Source organism: Bidens hawaiensis, unplaced genomic scaffold (genome assembly GCF_021521415.1).
Source record: "Bidens hawaiensis isolate Kalapana, Puna unplaced genomic scaffold, B.hawaiensis_p1.1 tig00007551_1, whole genome shotgun sequence".
NCBI classification, from domain to species: Eukaryota; Viridiplantae; Streptophyta; class Magnoliopsida; order Asterales; family Asteraceae; genus Bidens; species Bidens hawaiensis.
Window position 1 is genome coordinate 386,644 of NW_027491527.1, and position 20,539 is coordinate 407,182.

Sequence of the window (20,539 nt, forward strand, 5' to 3'; positions counted from 1 at the left end):
GTCATTGTTTAGGTAGCAAGAGCCTTTTCATCCTCTTCAATCTTCTAAATATCTGTGTCGACATATAATTCGACAGGCTTCACAACCACCTCATCAGAATTTTCTCATTGATAAGTAATAACTTGAGGACCCCATACGATACTCCTCCAAATCTTCGCATCATTCATTTTCACATATTTCTCAAATCTAAACATCCATTCAGTAAACCCCCCGAGAGACAAAAAACGGAGCATACGGGTGGCAATACCCATAATGGAGTCCAACTCCTGATGTAGTGCAACATTTGTCGATGTACTAGTTAATTAAACCATAAAGCAGAAGCCCAAATTACTAAGGCCCAAAACAATCTACTGTGTGATCTCAAGTCACTAAGGCCCAAAACAACAGGCCCAAATCCACATAGTTACTAAAGCCCAAGTAGCCATGAACCCTTTCAACCAGAGAACCTTGACCCGAGAACTATGTCAAAGAAGAATAATCGAGAACTCAACCGAGAACCCTTGATCGAGAACAAGTGATATTCGCTTAGAACACCACAGTTGTCCAAATAACACAAGTAATAGAGAACCAAAACCAGGAACCCAAGATATTGACCAGGAAACCCGAAAACTTGACCAAGAACCAGTGAAATCCACTGATAACTCAGACGGTCGGCAAAGTAAATTTGGCAACAAACTAAATCCCGAAATTGATGGGATTTGAATTTTAACCAAAATTGACTCAATTTCTATCCAAAGATATCTCCTCCCTCCTTCGATGAATATATCACCGGAAAATCAAACACCACGGCCATACTTAAGAGCAAATCTTGAATCCTTGATATCACAACCGAGCCTAGAATAGGTCAATAGGCTCTAATAGCAATTGTAAGTCCCTAGACAGATCTTTCAATATGATATCAACCGAATATCGTTGTTAGGCGGAATCTAACAATATGACGATTCAAGAATAATAATGAACACAATAAGAATGCTTCAAAACACACGTTTATTCAACGTCGGGTGCTTAAGCATTATTGATTACAATGAGATCACACTTCTCTCGTCTCTCTTTGTCTCGTTCACGTCGAACAACAAAATAGTTAACACTACATCATATTTATACACATGCTAACCCTAAGCACAAACATATTAAGCCCACCGAAAACATGATTTCAGTTTACATACAGAAACCCAAAACTAAGCGCAATAACTAAGCATAAACCATTAAGTGTGACCCAAAATCATCGTACACAATAGTTTCACATAACAAAATAATTCAAAACATTACATCAAGTTGAAACTACAAATTGTTCTTTGTTTTATTAAACCTAAGTTATAACTAATGTATTGCATCCTCAATCATCCCATATGTGATATGCGTAAAAATAGAAATATTTTCTCAACAATAATGTTGAGCAAGTAATCACAAGTTTTGAGATATATATAATGATAAAAATGACAATTCCTTGCGATAATGTGTATTACGTCAACAATCAAAACATTAAATAAAATTTTCATTTCAGCATACCACTAGATTCGGACATGTTTACTCGGGCGGTGTATGATTATACTATGAGGATGAGATATCAACCAACCACAAAAAGTGTAAACATATAGTCGTATAACATTTAGCAACTAATCAAGCAATTTCAAAATTTGCAAATAGTGGAAGTGTGTTTGAGTATATAGTTGTATATTAACTAAATAATAAATTTGTGTACCCATAAAATCCCCAAAACAAAAACAGAAAAACGAGAATGTGATTACTTACCTTGATTGGGGAATGAAAAGATCGGGTCTTTGGTTAATATTGGGTGAGTCCTAACGATTAATCCCTAAATACAAGTGATCAAGGTTTCTTTAGAATGTGTTGGATAAATAAAGGTCAAAGAAACATATAACACAACTAGAAGTTGAAAAAGAAACAAGAAAAATAAAATCATTTTTTGGACAACTTTTTGTCACCGATTGCATACATGTTTAAAAATATCAATAACTTCTCAAAAATTATAAAGATCTTCATTCAACTAGATTAATGTGTAATAAACAACTTTTATTCATAAATTTTTCCCGGATTCGGACCCGAGATAGGCTTAAATAGTCGATCTTCACAAAGGGTACTAATTTGCGCACTAATTTTGAAGTAATGATTGTTAAGCCATACGAAATAGAACAATACAAATAAATAGTTGTATAACCTTAACTCAATAAAGTTAATGATAGGATTTTCCCTTGTATCATTCCAGTTTGTTATGACCAGGTAATTCCTCGACCTTTGTCTAATTAGAAAGGGGTTAAGTAGGTAAGTCTTGGAGAGAATGTTGTGTTTGGAATATGCTATAAAGATATTTTTCTTTTAATAAAAGATATTAGATAAAATACTTTAGGATAAAAATTAGTATAAGATGACCATAATTATTTTGGTTACATGTTAGAATATTAATCTAGACATGTCCGGTTCAACGTATCAAATTCACGATTACACATGTAAACAATGAAATGAACATAGATTCAAGTACTTGTACATATGAAATAATGTTAACAACTTAAAATGAATTATTAATAATTCAATAATAATAATAATAATAATATAGCGTGGTAATCGAGGTTGTAACTTAACAAATACAAATCAATGAAAAATATCATAACAAAAAAATCTTTCATGAAACTAAATAAAATTAAAACAGATCAGGTTTTCGGGTTTGAAAAGTAGCTGATGTCACACTTACCACAACTTAATTGGGTAAGCCTAGATACCATATCAAGTATCTATTTCATAAAACCTTTAGCTTTGATATTACACTTTCAGACCCTGCCATGGCAGCCTAGCCATGTGATCTATAAATTTTACTTTTTTTTTTTGAAAAAACATCTGAGTTTAAAAAGAAGCGTTTAAAAATATTCTTTTATAAAACATCGGGAATTAAATACCCGCTTTTATTTTAAAGCATTTGTTTAAATCATCTTTTATATTTTACTGTCTTCTCATTTGTACAAAAATGTATCCACATGGTTCCAAAGTTGCTTAGGAAGTTAACATTCTTTTAGCAATCTATACTTGCTAATTCTTCTAACCCCGTATCATAAAAAAATATATTTGTATAAAAATATACTTTTAATTGTGCTAACTTATCCTTATATATATATTTTTGTTTTAGTATTTCATTATTCCAAAATATTGAATGTTCTATTATTCAATTTTGTTTATGAGTTCTGGATAAGATTCGGCGGCTAATGCGGCCCCTGCTTCTTCAGGCGGAACTCCAGCTTGAGGAGTTACTCAAAATGCTGCCAAGATATCAGTATCCTTGGTTTCATATTCAGGAGTATAATAAGTCAATTTATAATCTTTAACACCGGCTTTGAATCCAACACTTGCTTTAGTCTCTGTTTGTGGTGACATAAATCCCTCCCTACAACTCATTAATTAATAATTCTCACAACAATAAGGTCTACTCGACATGAATTAGGCGTTAATGAAACCTTTTACAGGAACCTTTCACAAAATTCCCAACTAATAGTAAAATTATCAACTAGTCAGAATGTTTAATTATTAGACCATGGTATTTGATTCGACAAGTACATCATTATTGTATACTCTTTCATATATATGGCGCAACCCAATTATTTTTTTAATTGAAATACCTAAAAATAACCCAAATACAAAGAAATTCCCCCTTGACAATGATATATATTGTAAGTGATATATGTTGTATATGTAAATACTAGATGCGAAAATATGCGGAATATTTCTATGAAAAGATAAAAAAAATAGAACAACAGGCTAGACGTAAATCAATATAAATAAGAAGAGCCGATGATATAGAAATTACCGGTGAAAATGCCATTCGACAAGAGCTAGTCACAATTGGATACGTCACAGATCTAACGAGGCATAAACAATTAATTTGAGCTGAAAGGTTTTGGTAATTAACATTTAACCGAATGTTTACCAGGATTCATACATGCATACATGTTAAGCTCGATCCGCCACGATGTGAACCTCGTGGCACCCTATCATCAGAAGATAACCCGACAACATAACGGTACTCATCGAACGAAATGGCTCGGATATCCACACATATACGCTAAAACTCAGACTATATAGACTTCCTCCCATACGCTTATATCACAAGCATATGGGAGTATATCTCAGTGTATAGCTTCCACATTCTCTACCTATACAATATAAACTAAGCGAATGGGCACTATCTAGGCATAAGGGCTTCCATACGCCTACCCTGTAGGCGTATGGTATTATAACTAGATGACTGGACACCATACGTTTACACACAAGCGTATGGGCCATGTTTACATACATTTGACATCCCTATAATACCCCTAGCATATTCGAATAACTACGAACACAATTTACCAGTGCTAACAAACTCCCCCTTTTCCATTGATGTTGAATGCATTATCAACTACAGATCACAGTCACAATAAGTGTACTAATAAACTCACCGTTGACTAATAATTATCGAGCTTTAGTAGACAACCAAATCTATAAGTCTTGAAAGCGAACCAATAAATTGAAACATCTCATCTTAGAGCTCCCACTCAAGGTAAGCATCTCCCGGTGATCCTTATAATCATCCAACTGCATATGATCCGGGTCAATCTTTCAACAATCAGTAGCAAGTCATCGGCTGTCCATCCACACCAGTAAAACATATATATCTTTACATATGACCTTGTCTCACATCATCATTAATAACCCGTGTAACAACTCAAATTTCAAATCAATATTTTTATTAAATACCCGACCCATTTCGAGGTTCGGGAAACTTATTCGCGTTTATCGAGCGTAATTCATTATTATCATATTATTGTTAATTATTTATATAATATATAATTATAACTTTCATATTTTGGCAAAATATACCCAAACCTAACTTTAACTTCTTAGTGTTTCCACCTTCAAACTACAGGGACCATTATGCAATTTATGTTATTATTATTATAATATAACCTATCCTGGACCCGTTTACCCAAGATCCGACCCAGATCCTAACCCGTAATGAGAACCCGTTTATTATAACTTGATGATCGAAATTAATTCGTGTTTCGCTGATCTCATACCATATGCGACTCCACCGACGTAATTGATTAGGAAAATCAGATCTTCTTGATACGTGATTCTTGTTTTAACAAACCATCTATACTCGTTAACGAATATACATACTAACGAACATTATAATAAAATTAATCGCGCATGTACAACCCTTACACCATCGCCAACAGTAACCCCATGATGAATTGTTTTACCACGATCTGCACTCAGTGTTTGAGGCTTATTCTTGCTGTCATCTTATCGAGTTAATTAACCCTTCAATAAACATCATTTAAGATAACTGGTTACGTTAACGTGTTCTTCTGGATTCACCTTTCATTAACATCATGATTAATGCAGTAATATTAACGGATTTGAGCGATTAAGATTATTAGGCTTCTTGGTGTAAATGGTTCGTTTGAGCATCTGTTTTTAAATCTTCAGTTCATGTTAATTAACAACTAAACCCCCTAGCTCAGTGGCTCTGGGTGTGCGTGGTTGAGACTGTTATGGCTGGGCCACCCCCAGCACTGGGCTTTTAGGTTTTTTTTTATTAATAACCATTTAAACCTAAACCATTTTTATTAACTCATTTAAATATTTAAATTATTTTATTAGTATTATAAATATGATACTTTATCAGAATTTTATTTAAACCGACATATTAACCAATCACTCTTCCGAATCTATGTTCACCAATCACTCTTTTGACAGGCTTCACAACCACGTCATCAGAATTTTCTCATTGATAAGTAATAACTTGAGGACCCCGTACGATACTCCTCCAAATCTTCGCATCATTCATTTTCACATATTTCTCAAATCTGAACTTCCATTTAGTAAACCCCCCGTGAGACAATAAACGGAGCATACAGGTGGCAATACCCATAATGGAGTCCAACCCCTAATGTAGTGCAGCATTAGTGGATGAACTAGTTAATTAAACCATAAAGCAGAAGCCCAAATTACAAAGGCCCAAAACAATCTACTGTGTGATTTCAAGTCACTAAGGCCTAAAACAACACGCCCAAATCCACACAGTTACTAAAGCCCAAGTAGACATGAACCCTTTCAACCAGAGAACCTTGACCCGAGAACTTTGTCAGAGAACAATAACCGTGGACTCAACCGAGAACCCTTGATCGAGAACAAGTGATCTTAGCCTAGAACACCACAGTTGTCCAAATAACACAAGTAACAGAGAACCAAAACCAGGAACCCAAGATATTGACCGAGAACCTGAAAACTTGACCAAGAACCAGTGAAATCCACTGATAACTCAGACGGTCGGCCAAGTAAATTTGGCAACAAACTAAATCCCGAAATTGATGGGATTTGAATTTTAACAAAAATTGACTCAATTTCTATCCCAAGATATCTCCTCCCTCCTTCGATGAGTATATCACCGAAAAATCAAACACCACAGCCACACTTAAGAGCAAATCTTGAATCCTTGATATCACAACCGAGCCTAGAATAGGTCAATAGGCTCTTATAGCAATTGTAAGTCCCTAGACAGATCTTTCAATATGATATTAACCGAATATCTTTGTTAGGCGGAATCTAACAATATGACGATTCAAGAATAAAAATGAACACAATAAGAATGCTTCAAAACACACGTTTATTCAACATCGGGTGCTTAAGCATTATTGATTACAATGAGATCACACTTCTCTCGTCTCTCTTTGTCTCATTCACGTCCAACACCAAAACAGTTAACACTACATCATATTTATACACATGCTAACCCTAAGCCCAAACATATTAAGCCCACCGAAAACATGATTTCAGTTTACATACAAAAACCCAAAACTAAGCCCAATAACTAAGCCTAAACCATTAAGTGTGACCCAAAATCATCGTACACAAGAGTTTCACATAACAAAATAATTCAAAACATTACATCAAGCTGAAATTACAAATTGTTCTTTGTTTTATTATACCTAAGGTATAACTAATGTCTTGCATCTTCAATCATCCCATATGTGATATGCATAAAAATAGATATATTTTCTCAAAAATAATGTTGAGCAAGTAATCACAAGTTTTGAGATATATATAATGATAAAAATGACGATTCCTTGCGATAATGTGTATTACGTCAACTATCAAAACATTAAATAAAATTTTCATTTCAGCATACCACTAGATTCGGACATGTTTACTCGGGCGGTGTATGATTATACTATGAGGATGAGATATCAACCAACCATAAAAAGTGTAAACATATAGTCGTATAACATTTAGCAACTAATCAAGCAATTTCAAAATTTGCAAATAGTGGAAGTGTGTTTGAGTATATAGTTGTATATTAACTAAATAATAAATTTGTGTACGCATAAAATCCCCAAAACAAAAACAGAAAAACGAGAATGTGATTACTTACCTTGATTGGGGAATGAAAAGATCGGGTCTTTGGTTAATATTGGGTTAGTCCTAATGATTAATCCCTAAATACAAGTGATCAAGGTTTCTTTAGAACGTGTTGGATAAATAAAGGTCAAAGAAACATATAACACAACTAGAAATTGAAAAAGAAACAAGAAAAATAAAATCATTTTTGGACAACTTTTTGTCACCGATTGCATACATGTTTAAAAATATCAATACCTTCTCAAAAATTATAAAGATCTCCATCCAACTAGATTAATGTGTAATAAACAACTTTTATTTATAAATTTTTCCCGGATTCTGGCCCGAGATAGGCTAAAATAGTCGATCTTCACAAATGGTACAAATTTGCGCACTAATTTTGAAGTAATGATTGTTAAGCCATACGAAATAGAACAATACAAATAAATAGTTGTAGAACCTTAACTCAATAAAGTTAATGATAGGATTTTCCCTTATATCGCTCCAGTTTGTTATGATAAGGTAATTGCTCGACCTTTGTCTAATTAGAAAGGGGTTAAGTAGGTAAGTCTTGGAGAGAATGTTGTGTTTGGAATATGCTACAAAGATATTTTTCTTTTAATAAAAGATATTAGTGAAAAATACTTTAGGATAAAAATTAGTATAAGATGACCATAATTATTTTGGTTACATGTTAGAATATTAATCTAGACATGTACGGTTCAACGTATCAAATTAACGATTACACATGTAAACAATGAAATGAACATAGATTCAAGTACTTGTACATATGAAACAATGTTAATAACTTAAAATGAATTATTAATAATTCAATAATAATAATAATAATAATTATTATTATAATATAGCGTGGTAATCGAGGTTGTAACATAACAAATACAAATCAATGAAAAATATCATCACAAAAAAATCTTTCATGAAACTAAAGAAAATTAAATCAGATCGGGTTTTCGGGTTTGAAAAGTAGCAAATGTCACACTTACCACAACTTAATTGGGTAAGCCTAGATACCATATCAAGTATCTATTTCATAAAACCTTTAGCTATTATATTACACTTTCACACCCTGCCATGGCGGCCTAGCCGTGTGATCTATAAATTTTACTTGTTTTGAAAAAAACATCTAAGTTTAAAAAGAAGCGTTTAAAAATATTCTTTTAAAAAACATCGGGAATTAAATACCCGCTTTTATTTTAAAACATTTGTTTAAATCATCTTTTATATTTTACTGTCTTCTCATTTGTACAAAAATGTATCCACATGGTTCCAAAGTTTCTTAGGAAGTTAACATTCTTTTAGCAATTTGTACTTGCAAATTCTTCTTACCCCGTATCATTCAAAAATATCTTTGTACAAAATATAATTTTAATTGTGCTAACTTATCCTTATATATATTTTTGTTTTAGTATTTCATTATTCCAAAATATTGAATGTTCTATTATTCAATTTTGTTTATGAGTTCTGGATCTTTACCGGTGAAAATGCCATTCGACAAGAGCTACTCACAATTGGATACATCACAGATCTAACGAGGCATAAACACAATAATTTGAGCTGAAAGGTTTTTCTTATTAACATTTAACCGAATGTTTACCAAGTATTCATACATGCATACATGTTAAGCTCGATCCGTCACGATGTGAACCTCGTGGCGCCCTATCATCAGAAGATAATCCGACAACATAACGGTACTCATCGAACGAAATTGCTCGGATATCCACACATATACGCTAAAACTCACACTATATAGACATCCTCCCATACGCTTATATCACAAGCATATGGGAGTATAACTTAGTGTATAGCTTCCACATTCGCTACCTATACAATAAAACTAAGCGAATGGGCACTATCTAGGCATAAGGGCTTCCATACGCCTACCCTGTAGGGGTATGGTATTATAACTAGATGAATGGACACCATACGTTTACAAGCAAGCGTATAGGCCATGTTTACATACATTTGACATCCCTATAATACCCCTAGCATATTCGAATAACTACGAACACAATTTACCAGTGCTAACAAACTCCCCATTTTCCATCGATGTTAAATGCATTATCAACTACAAATCACAGTCACAATAAGTGTATTAATAAACTCACCGTTGACTAATAATTATTGAGCTTTTGAAGACAACCAAATCTATAAGTCTTGTAAGCGAACCAATAATTGAAACATCTCATATTAGAGCTCCCACTCAAGGTAAGCATCTCCTGGTGATCCTTATAATCATCCAACTGTATATGATCCGGGTCAATCTTTCAACAATCAGTAGCAAGTCATCGGTTGTCCATCCACACCAGTAAAACATATATATCTTCACATTTGACCTTGTCTCACATCATCATTAATAACCCGTGTAACAACTCAAATTTCAAATCAATATTTTTATTAAATACCCGACCCATTTCGAGGTTCGGGAAATTTATTCGCGTTTATCGAGCGTAATTCATTATTATAATATTATTGTTAATTATTTAAATAATATATAATTATAACTTTCATATTTTGGCAAAATATACCCAAACCTAAACTTTAACTTCTTAGTGTTTCCACCTTCAAACTACAGGGACCATATTGCAATTTATGTTATTATTATTATAATATAACCTATCCTGGACCCGTTTACCCAAGATCCGACCCAGATCCTAACCCGTAATGAGAACCCGTTTATTATAACTTGATGATCGAAATTAATTCGTGTTTCGCTGATCTCATACCATATGCGACTCCACCGACGTAATTGATTAGGAAAATCAGATCTTCTTTGTACGTGATTCTTGTTTTAACAAACCATCTATACTCGTTAACGAATATACATACTAACGAACATTATAATACGATTAATCGCGCATGTACAACCCTTACACCATCGCCAACAGTAACCCCATGATGAATTGTTTTACCACGATCTGCACTCAGTGTCTGAGGCTTATTCTTGCTGTCATCTTATCGAGTTAATTAACCCTTCAATAAACATCATTTAAGATAACTGGTTACGTTAACGTGTTCGTCTGGATTCACCTTTCATTAACATCATGATTAATGCAGTAATATTAACGGATTTGAGCGATTAAGATTATTAGGCTTCTTGGTGTAAATGGTTCGTTTGAGCATCTGTTTTTAAATCTTCAGTTCATGTTAATTAACAACTAAACCCCCTAGCTCAGTGGCTCTGGGTGTGCGTGGTTGAGACTGTTATGGCTGGGCCACCCCCAGCACTGGGCTTTTAGGTTTTTTTTTATTAATAACCATTTAAACCATTTTTATTAACTCATTTAAATATTTAAATTATTTTATTAGTATTATAAATATGATACTTTATCAGAATTTAATTTAACCGACATATTAACCAATCACTCTTCCGAATCTATGTTAACCAATCACTCTTTCGACAGGCCTCGCAACCACCTCATCAGAATTTTCTCATTGATAAGTAATAACTTGAGGACCCCGTACGATACTCCTCCAAATCTTCGCATCATTCATTTTCACATATTTCTCAAATCTGAACTTCCATTTAGTAAACCCCCCGTGAGACAATAAACGGAGCATACAGGTGGCAATACCCATAATGGAGTCCAACCCCTAATGTAGTGCAGCATTAGTGGATGAACTAGTTAATTAAACCATAAATCATAAGCCCAAATTACTAAGGCCCAAAACAATCTACTGTGTGATTTCAAGTCACTAAGGCCTAAAACAACACGCCCAAATCCACACAGTTACTAAAGCCCAAGTAGACATGAACCCTTTCAACCAGAGAACCTTGACCCGAGAACTTTGTCAGAGAACAATAACCGTGGACTCAACCGAGAACCCTTGATCGAGAACAAGTGATCTTAGCCTAGAACACCACAGTTGTCCAAATAACACAAGTAACAGAGAACCAAAACCAGGAACCCAAGATATTGACCGAGAACCTGAAAACTTGACCAAGAACCAGTGAAATCCACTGATAACTCAGACGGTCGGCCAAGTAAATTTGGCAACAAACTAAATCCCCAAATAGATGGGATTTGAATTTTAACCAAAATTGACTCAATTTCTATCCCAAGATATCTCCTCCCTCCTTCGATGAGTATATCACCGGAAAATCAAACACCACAGCCACATTTAAGAGCAAATCTTGAATCCTTGATATCACAACCGAGCCTAGAATAGGTCAATAGGCTCTTATAGCAATTGTAAGTCCCTAGACAGATCTTTCAATGTGATATTAACCGAATATCGTTGTTAGGCGGAATCTAACAATATGACGATTCAAGAATAAAAATGAACACAATAAAAATGCTTCAAAACACAGTTTATTCAACATCGGGTGCTTAAGCATTATTGATTACAATGAGATCACACTTCTCTCGTCTCTCTTTGTCTCATTCACGTCCAACACCAAAACAGTTAACACTACATCATATTTATACACATGCTAACCCTAAGCCCAAACATATTAAGCCCACCGAAAACATGATTTCGGTTTACATACAGAAACCCAAAACTAAGCCCAATAACTAAGCCTAAACCATTAATTGTGACCCAAAATCATCGTACACAAGAGTTTCACATAACAAAATAATTCAAAACATTACATCAAGCTGAAATTACAAATTGTTCTTTGTTTTATTATACCTAAGGTATAACTAATGTCTTGCATCTTCAATCATCCCATATGTGATATGCGTAAAAATAGATATATTTTCTCAAAAATAATGTTGAGCAAGTAATCACAAGTTTTGAGATATATATAATGATAAAAATGACGATTCCTAGCGATAATGTGTATTACGTCACTATCAAAACATTAAATAAAATTTTCATTTCAGCATACCACTAGATTCGGACATGTTTACTCGGGCGGTGTATGATTATACTATGAGGATGAGATATCAACCAACCATAAAAAGTGTAAACATATAGTCGTATAACATTTTGCAACTAATCAAGAAATTTCAAAATTTGCAAATAGTGGAAGTGTGTTTGAGTATATAGTTGTATATTAACTAAATAATAAATTTGTGTACGCATAAAATCCCCAAAACAAAAACAGAAAAACGAGAATGTGATTACTTACCTTGATTGGGGAATGAAAAGATCGGGTCTTTGGTTAATATTGGGTGAGTCCTAATGATTAATCCCTAAATACAAGTGATCAAGGTTTCTTTAGAACGTGTTGGATAAATAAAGGTCAAAGAAACATATAACACAACTAGAAGTTGAAAAAGAAACAAGAAAAATAAAATCATTTTTGGACAACTTTTTGTCACCGATTGCATACATGTTTAAAAAAATCAATACCTTCTCAAAAATTATAAAGATCTCCATCCAACTAGATTAATGTGTAATAAACAACTTTTATTTATAAATTTTTCCCGGATTCTGGCCCGAGATAGGCTAAAATAGTCGATCTTCACAAATGGTACAAATTTGCGCACTAATTTTGAAGTAATGATTGTTAAGCCATACGAAATAGAACAATACAAATAAATAGTTGTTGAACCTTAACTCAATGAAGTTAATGATAGGATTTTCCCTTATATCGCTCCAGTTTGTTATGACCAGGTAATTACTCGACCTTTGTCTAATTAGAAAGGGGTTAAGTAGGTAAGTCTTGGAGAGAATGTTGTGTTTGGAATATGCTATAAAGATATTTTTCTTTTAACAAAAGATATTAGATAAAATACTTTAGGATAAAAATTAGTATAAGATTACCATAATTATTTTGGTTACATGTTAGAATATTAATCTAGACATGTCCGGTTCAACGTATCAAATTCACGATTACACATGTAAACAATGAAATGAACATAGATTCAAGTACTTGTACATATGAAATAATGTTAATAACTTAAAATGAATTATTAACAATTCAATAATAATAATAATAATAATAATAATAATATAGCGTGGTAATCGAGGTTGTAACTTAACAAATACAAATCAATGAAAAATATCATTACAAAAAAATCTTTCATGAAACTAAATAAAATTTAAAGATCAGGTTTTCGGGTGTGAAAAGTAGCTGATGTCACACTTACCACAACTTAATTGTGTAAGCCTAGATACCATATCAAGTATCTATTTCATAAAACCTTTAGCTTTGATATTACACTTTCAGACCCTGCCATGGCAGCCTAGCCGTGTGATCTATAAATTTTACTTTTTTTTTTTTGAAAAAACATCTGAGTTTATAAAGAAGCGTTTAAAAATATTCTTTTATAAAAAATCGGGAATTAAATACCCGCTTTTATTTTAAAGCATTTTGTCACACCCTCAAAATCCACTAACGGAGTTTTACCGTCAGAGGGTGTGAACTAACAGGATCGGAATCATCAGTTATAATCAAACCATAAAAACGTTTAAATGAAAATAAGTGCGGAAGCGTAAAACCATAGAAACAATGTTACGTCACGCAGGACAATTTAAAACCAATGATAACAGTTAAAAGTAAGTTTGCATGGTTAAAAGTTTTTCAAGCAATGCATGTTCCTAAACCACGCGCCCGCCTCGGCTACCTGAGAATAACAAACTAAAAGTGTCAACAAAAGGTTGGTGAGTTCACAATTTATATAAAAATAAATCGTTTAGCGTTTGCGTTCAGCGTTTTGCGTTACAGCGTTACAGCGTTTTGCGTTACAGCGTTACAGCGTTTTGCGTTACAGCGTTTTGCGTTACAGATAGTGTTATGTCAATTATATATCGAAAGGTAGCTAGTCTATACAACAAGTATTACTAAGTGTTCGACACCGAAGCTGACTCGTTTATTAAGTGCCTTGTCACCAGGTCCTCCAGACCATGGTACGTGTTAGCCAAAATTACACCCGCTCGACCTCCAGTCGAGTTTAGCGTTGGGTGGGATTTGTCAAACCCAGTAGTACTACTCAACAGTGACTCGCTATTCAAAATATTAACCGGATCGATGTGTAGGACTTCAAATGTTTCGTTTGCCACTTAGCCTTTACAAGTGATATATAATTTATAACAAAATCTTAAATGCGTTGTGGAGTATGTTATCTCCCCCAAGTGAAAAGCGTTTGAAAACAGTTTAAAGAGGGGAAAGTGAAACTCACTGTTTGCGAAGAATTTCCCAAATTAAATCACCAAGATGCGCGTCACAGAAAAACTCTCTCTAGCGTTCTAAAACAACAAAGAGATTTTTTTTCTAAGTGTTGGAATATTATCGAGTCTCTAGACCCGGCACATAATACCTATGCACATAACATGTTTCGTGTTTCGTTTGTGAATCTTGTGTGACTTTAACAATGTATTTGTGATACGTTACATGTGTAAGCAATCATTTACGTGTCACGTATTCATAAAGTACATCACTAGCAATTATTTCCCGTAAGGGCAATTTGGTCAACACATAACAATTAACTAGCAACTATTCCCCATAAGGGCAATTTGGTCAAATTATGACAATCAATTAGCAGTTATTCCCCGCAAGGGTATTTTGGTCAAAACATAACAATTATATAGCAAGTATCATGTTTCATGCATTTTCACACAACTCAGCAGCTAGTTTCACCGAGACAGAAATCCTACTAGAAAGATTGTACTATTTCACCGATCATAGCATCTCAATTAATTTACCAAAAATCATCACAGAAGTATATATGTCTTAGGTTTCCAGAACATATTTTATTATATTTTTATTCCACATAGTTTTCTCACAATCATCAAATCATTACAGCAAACTCATAACAGTCAAATTCATGCGCAACAGAATGTTATTTGCAATTCCCGTTAAACGAAAACTCCAATAAATGCAAGACCACTTGGGTTAGGTTCCTAACTCAATAAGTCAACTTCCAGAAGTGGAACCAACCCAATTGGTCTCGTAGATCATGAAATATAACATTTACAAAACAACCTAACAGCAGGTCTAACAGCTCAGCTTTGCACAACGTTTTTGTAAAATCATAAAAGTTAACTTCTACTTGTCCAAAAATTACAAGTTTATACTTTATAGAAACTAGATTCGACCTAGTTTACTGTAGTACCAATAATCCCAACCAATTTTCACGTTTACACTTCGTTACAGTCACTTAAACATCATATACACATTCTGTCCAGAAACTGTTTGCATCCAAACTCAATATATTAACAACCTATGAACTATCATGCATTCATATAACACTCTAGACTCCATAAACACCATCCATGCACATCAATTACCCATTACATACATGATTAGGGTTTTTGTTTGAACTCAAACCATAGACACAACAATTAACATGCAACAACATTCAATCTAGTTATCAAATCATTATCCAATCAACAACAAATCATATTAACTATACATACATGAAATCGGTCAAGCTAGGGTTTTCAATTAACCCATTAAACATCAAAATCAAGTAAAAAGGATGTAAAGGATGATCAATTATACCTTCCTAGTTCTTCAATCAAAAGCTTGAATTTAGGGTTGTAGGTGTGTGTATAGTGGACGGCAGCCAAGGAGCAAGGGAGGGAGGGGCCGATCGGACTTGTGGGGTTAATAATAATGAGTTAGGGTTGATTGTTAAGGATATATTTATAAACATACAAGTTACACTCAAGTCCCTCTACTTTCAATTGTTGTTTTTCTAACTTAACTAACTAGTTTACATCTTGAGTTAATGTTCATAACCATGTTATCACGTAACACATAAGTCTAACACATAATTATCACATAATTACTGTTTTGACGTTTTTCGTTTATTCATCAATCGTTTGCGTCAACTCGTTTGCGTTTAGGTGCAAATCCCGAAAGACTACACATGTAGTAAGTGTTAAGCGTCATTTAAACCCTAGTTTAAATGTAATGAAGTGTGCGTTATAGATTCAATGATCTTAAGTTTGAATTGACGGAGTTGAGTTAACGGAGTTAACCTGAAATTGACGATTGTCACACATTTGTTTAAATCATCTTTTATATTTTACTGTCTTCTCATTTGTACAAAAATGTATCCACATGGTTCCAAAGTTGCTTAGGAAGTTAACATTCTTTTAGCAATCTATACTTGCTAATTCTTCTAACCCCGTATCATAAAAAAATATCTTTGTACAAAAATATACTTTTAATTGTGCTAACTTATCCTTATATATATATATTTTTGTTTTAGTATTTCATTATTCCAAAATATTGAATGTTCTATTATTCAATTTTGTTTATGAGTTCTGGATAAGATTCGGCGGCTACTGCGGCCCCTGGCGGAACTCCAGGTTGAGGAGTTACTCGAAATGCTGCCAAGATATCAGTATCCTTGGTTTCATATTTAGGAGTATAATAAGTCAATTTATAATCTTTAACACCGGCTTTGAATCCAACACTTGCTTTAGTCTCTGTTTGTGGTGACATAAATCCCTCCCTACAACTCATTAATTAATAATTCTCACAACAATAAGGTCTACTCGACATGAATTAGGCGTTAATGAAACCTTTTACAGGAACCTTTCCCAAAATTCCCAACTAATAGTAAAATTATCAACTAGCCAGAATGTTTAATTATTAGACCATGGTATTTGATTCGACAAATACATCATTATTGTATACTCTTTCATATATATGGCGCAACCCAATTATTTTTTTTTATTGAAATACCTAAAAATCACCCAAATACTAAGAAATTCCCCCTTGACAGTGATATATATTGTAAGTGATATATGTTGTATATGTAAATACTAGATGCGAAAATATGCGGAATATTTCTATGAAAAGAAAAAAAAATAGAACAACAGGCTAGACGTAAATCAATATAAATAAGAAGAGCCGATGATATAGAAATTACCGGTGAAAATGCCATTCGACAAGAGCTAGTCACAATTGGATACGTCACATATCTAACGAGGCATAAACAATTAATTTGAGCTGAAAGGTTTTTGTTATTAACATTTAACCGAATGTTTACCAGGATTCATACATGCATACACGTTAAGCTCGATCCGCCACGATGTGAACCTCGTAGCACCCTATCATCAGAAGTTAATCCGACAACATAACGGTACTCATCGAACGAAATGGCTCGGATATCCACAAATATACGCTAAAACTCAGACTATATAGACTTCCTCCCATACGCTTATATCACAAGCATATGGGAGTATATCTCAGTGTATAGCTTCCACATTCGCTACCTATACAATATAAACTAAGCGAATGGGCACTATCTAGGCATAAGGGCTTCCATACGCCTACCCTGTAGGCGTATGGTATTATAACTAGATGAATGGAAACCATACGTTTACACACAAGCGTATGGGCCATGTTTACATACATTTGACATCCCTATAATACCCCTAGCATATTCGAATAACTACGAACACAATTTACCAGTGCTAACAAACTCCCCCTTTTCCATTGATGTTGAATGCATTATCAACTACAAATCACAGTCACAATAAGTGTACTAATAAACTCACCGTTGACTAATAATTATCGAGCTTTAGTAGACAACCAAATCTATAAGTCTTGAAAGTGAACCAATAAATTGAAACATCTCATCTTAGAGCTCCCACTCAAGGTAAGCATCTCCCGGTGATCCTTATAATCATCCAACTGCATAAGATCCGGGTCAATCTTTCAACAATCAGTAGCAAGTCATCGGCTATCCATCCACACCAGTAAAACATACATATCTTTACATATGACCTTGTCTCACATCATCATTAATAACCCGTGTAACAACTCAAATTTCAAATCAATATTTTTATTAAATACCCGACCCATTTCGAGGTTCGGGAAATTTATTCGCGTTTATCGAGCGTAATTCATTATTATAATATTATTGGTAATATTTATATAATATATAATTATAACCTTCATATTTTGGCAAAATATACCCAAACCTAAACTTTAACTTCTTAGTGTTTCCACCTTCAAACTACATGGACCATATTGCAATTTATGTTATTATTATTATAATATAACCTATCCTAGACCCGTTTACCCAAGATCCGACCCAGATCCTAACCCGTATTGAGAACCCATTTATTATAACTTGATGATCGAAATTAATTCGTGATTCACTGATCTCATACCATAAGTGACTCCACTGACGTAATTGATTAGGAAAATCAGATCTTCTTTGATACGTGATTCTTGTTTTAACAAACAATCTATACTCGTTAACGAATATACATACTAACGAACATTATAATACAATTAATAACCCTTACACCGTCGCCAACAGTAACTCCATGATGAATTGGTTTACCACGATCTGCATTTAGTGTTTGAGGCTTATTCTTGGTGTCATCTTATCGAGTTAATTAACCCTTCAATAAACATCATTTAAGGTAACTGGTTACGTTAACGTGTTCGTCTGGATTCACCTTTCATTAACATCATGATTAATGCAGTAATATTAACGGAATTGAGCGATTAAGATTATTAGGCTTCTTGGTGTAAATGGTTCGTTTGAGCAACTATTTTTAAATCTTCAGTTCATGTTCTGGGTGTGCGTGGTTGAGACTGTTATGGTTGGGGGTTCCAGCACTGGGTTTTTAGTTTTTTTTATTAATAACCATTTAAACCATTTTTATTAACTCATTTAATATTTATATTATATTATTAGTATTATAAATATGATACTTTATCAGAATTTTATTTAAACCGATATTTATATTATGTTAACACCATAAATATATATATGGTTATTTATATGGTATTAAATTGTAAAGTTTTTAATTTTATAAAAAAAGGTTTTTAATAGATATATTTAGAATATCTCATTAATTAATATATTAAAATATAGTATAAGTCAAGTACTTTATAAAAGATTTTATTTTATATAAGTTAGTTATTTATTATCTAATATTTTCAATCTTAAATTTAGTAAGAAATCTTATTAATAATAAAATATATATTAAAGGTACTTTAGTGTAAAATAAATAACAAATCTCTTTAGATAATCTATTCAAAAGTCTTATAAATTTTATTTATGTATATTTATGTAATTAAATCATATTGTTTATGTTAAAACTTCGATAATAAAATTAATAATAAATTTAAGTAATATTAAACTTTCGTTAGAATGTACTCGATTATCGAATCCCGAACCTTTATCTAATCTTAGCCTTGTTATTCCATCCATATTTATTTTCCTCAATTATTGTTACTTAGGATTTCTCTTCGGTATCTTCCCGAAGAGCTTGATCTACCTTTATATCTTAACGAATTCATTATCTCTTACTTAATTACTAAGGTGAGTAATCACACCCCTTTTTACTTCTTTTTAACCGTTGGGTACATATGCGTATTTACAGTATTTATCTATTATCTACTATTCGAAAACCGCAACTGTTTAATCCTTGTGTGTATAACAGTTTATGCCTAACTTGCTAATTGCTTACTTGCTTTATTTGAACGCCTTTTGGTGAAGTTCCTCATTATAGTATGATCATACGACTATATTCAACAACCGATGTCCATTTTTATGGCAACGGTTTAGTCCTTTCTTGGTAACTAATGTCCATTTATATGGAATTTGTTGAGCCCTTTCTTTATGGTTTGATTGTTTTTTTATATGCTATGGTTTAACTGTTTATTCTCACAAGAACAATTTGCATCATTCTTTATTGTTATATATTATTATTATTGTGTCTTAAACTGGTGTTTTACTCACTCAACATGTGTTGCTGACAAACCTTTCTATTTTATACGCATATGCAGGTTATTGTTTGAACTAGTTTCAAGTTGGTGAAGACTTAGCGAAGATTTAAGTTAGAAGAATTATGAATAAGACATAGATTTATATATTCATTGGTTGTTTAAATGAGTTGTACTTTGTATTGGAATTTATTTGGATAATTAATTAAATTAAATAGATATTGTCATATTTAAATTGTCGCATGATAGTACCTTGAGAGCTGTGAGAAATCAGCTCACGCCCCGGCATTTCCGCCTTAAGTTGGGGTGTGACAACCCGACCATTCAAAATCTTTCACATTGGTTTTCCCTCTCTTGAAAACGTTAATCCAAAATGAATTCTTTAAAACTCTTCTACATCCCTTTCACTTAGATGCACTAATGTTTTGGGATAAGCTTACAGAGTTTGAGCCGAAAGGTTTTTGTTATTAACGTTTAACTGAATGCTTATAAGGTTTCATGTGTGCATACATACACAAGATTAAGCTCGATCCTCCA

At 33.1% G+C, this 20,539-nt stretch overlaps 1 long non-coding RNA gene across 1 annotated transcript; it reads right to left on the minus strand.

The window, feature by feature from the left end:
• Positions 1-3,289: 3,289 nt before the first annotated feature.
• Positions 3,290-17,159, minus strand: LOC143635523 (uncharacterized). Its single transcript, XR_013154068.1, has 2 exons — positions 16,997-17,159; positions 3,290-3,626 (listed from the first exon to the last, which is right to left on the minus strand). It is a non-coding gene; the product is annotated as an uncharacterized LOC143635523 (long non-coding RNA).
• Between the last annotated feature and the right edge of the window lie 3,380 nt (positions 17,160-20,539).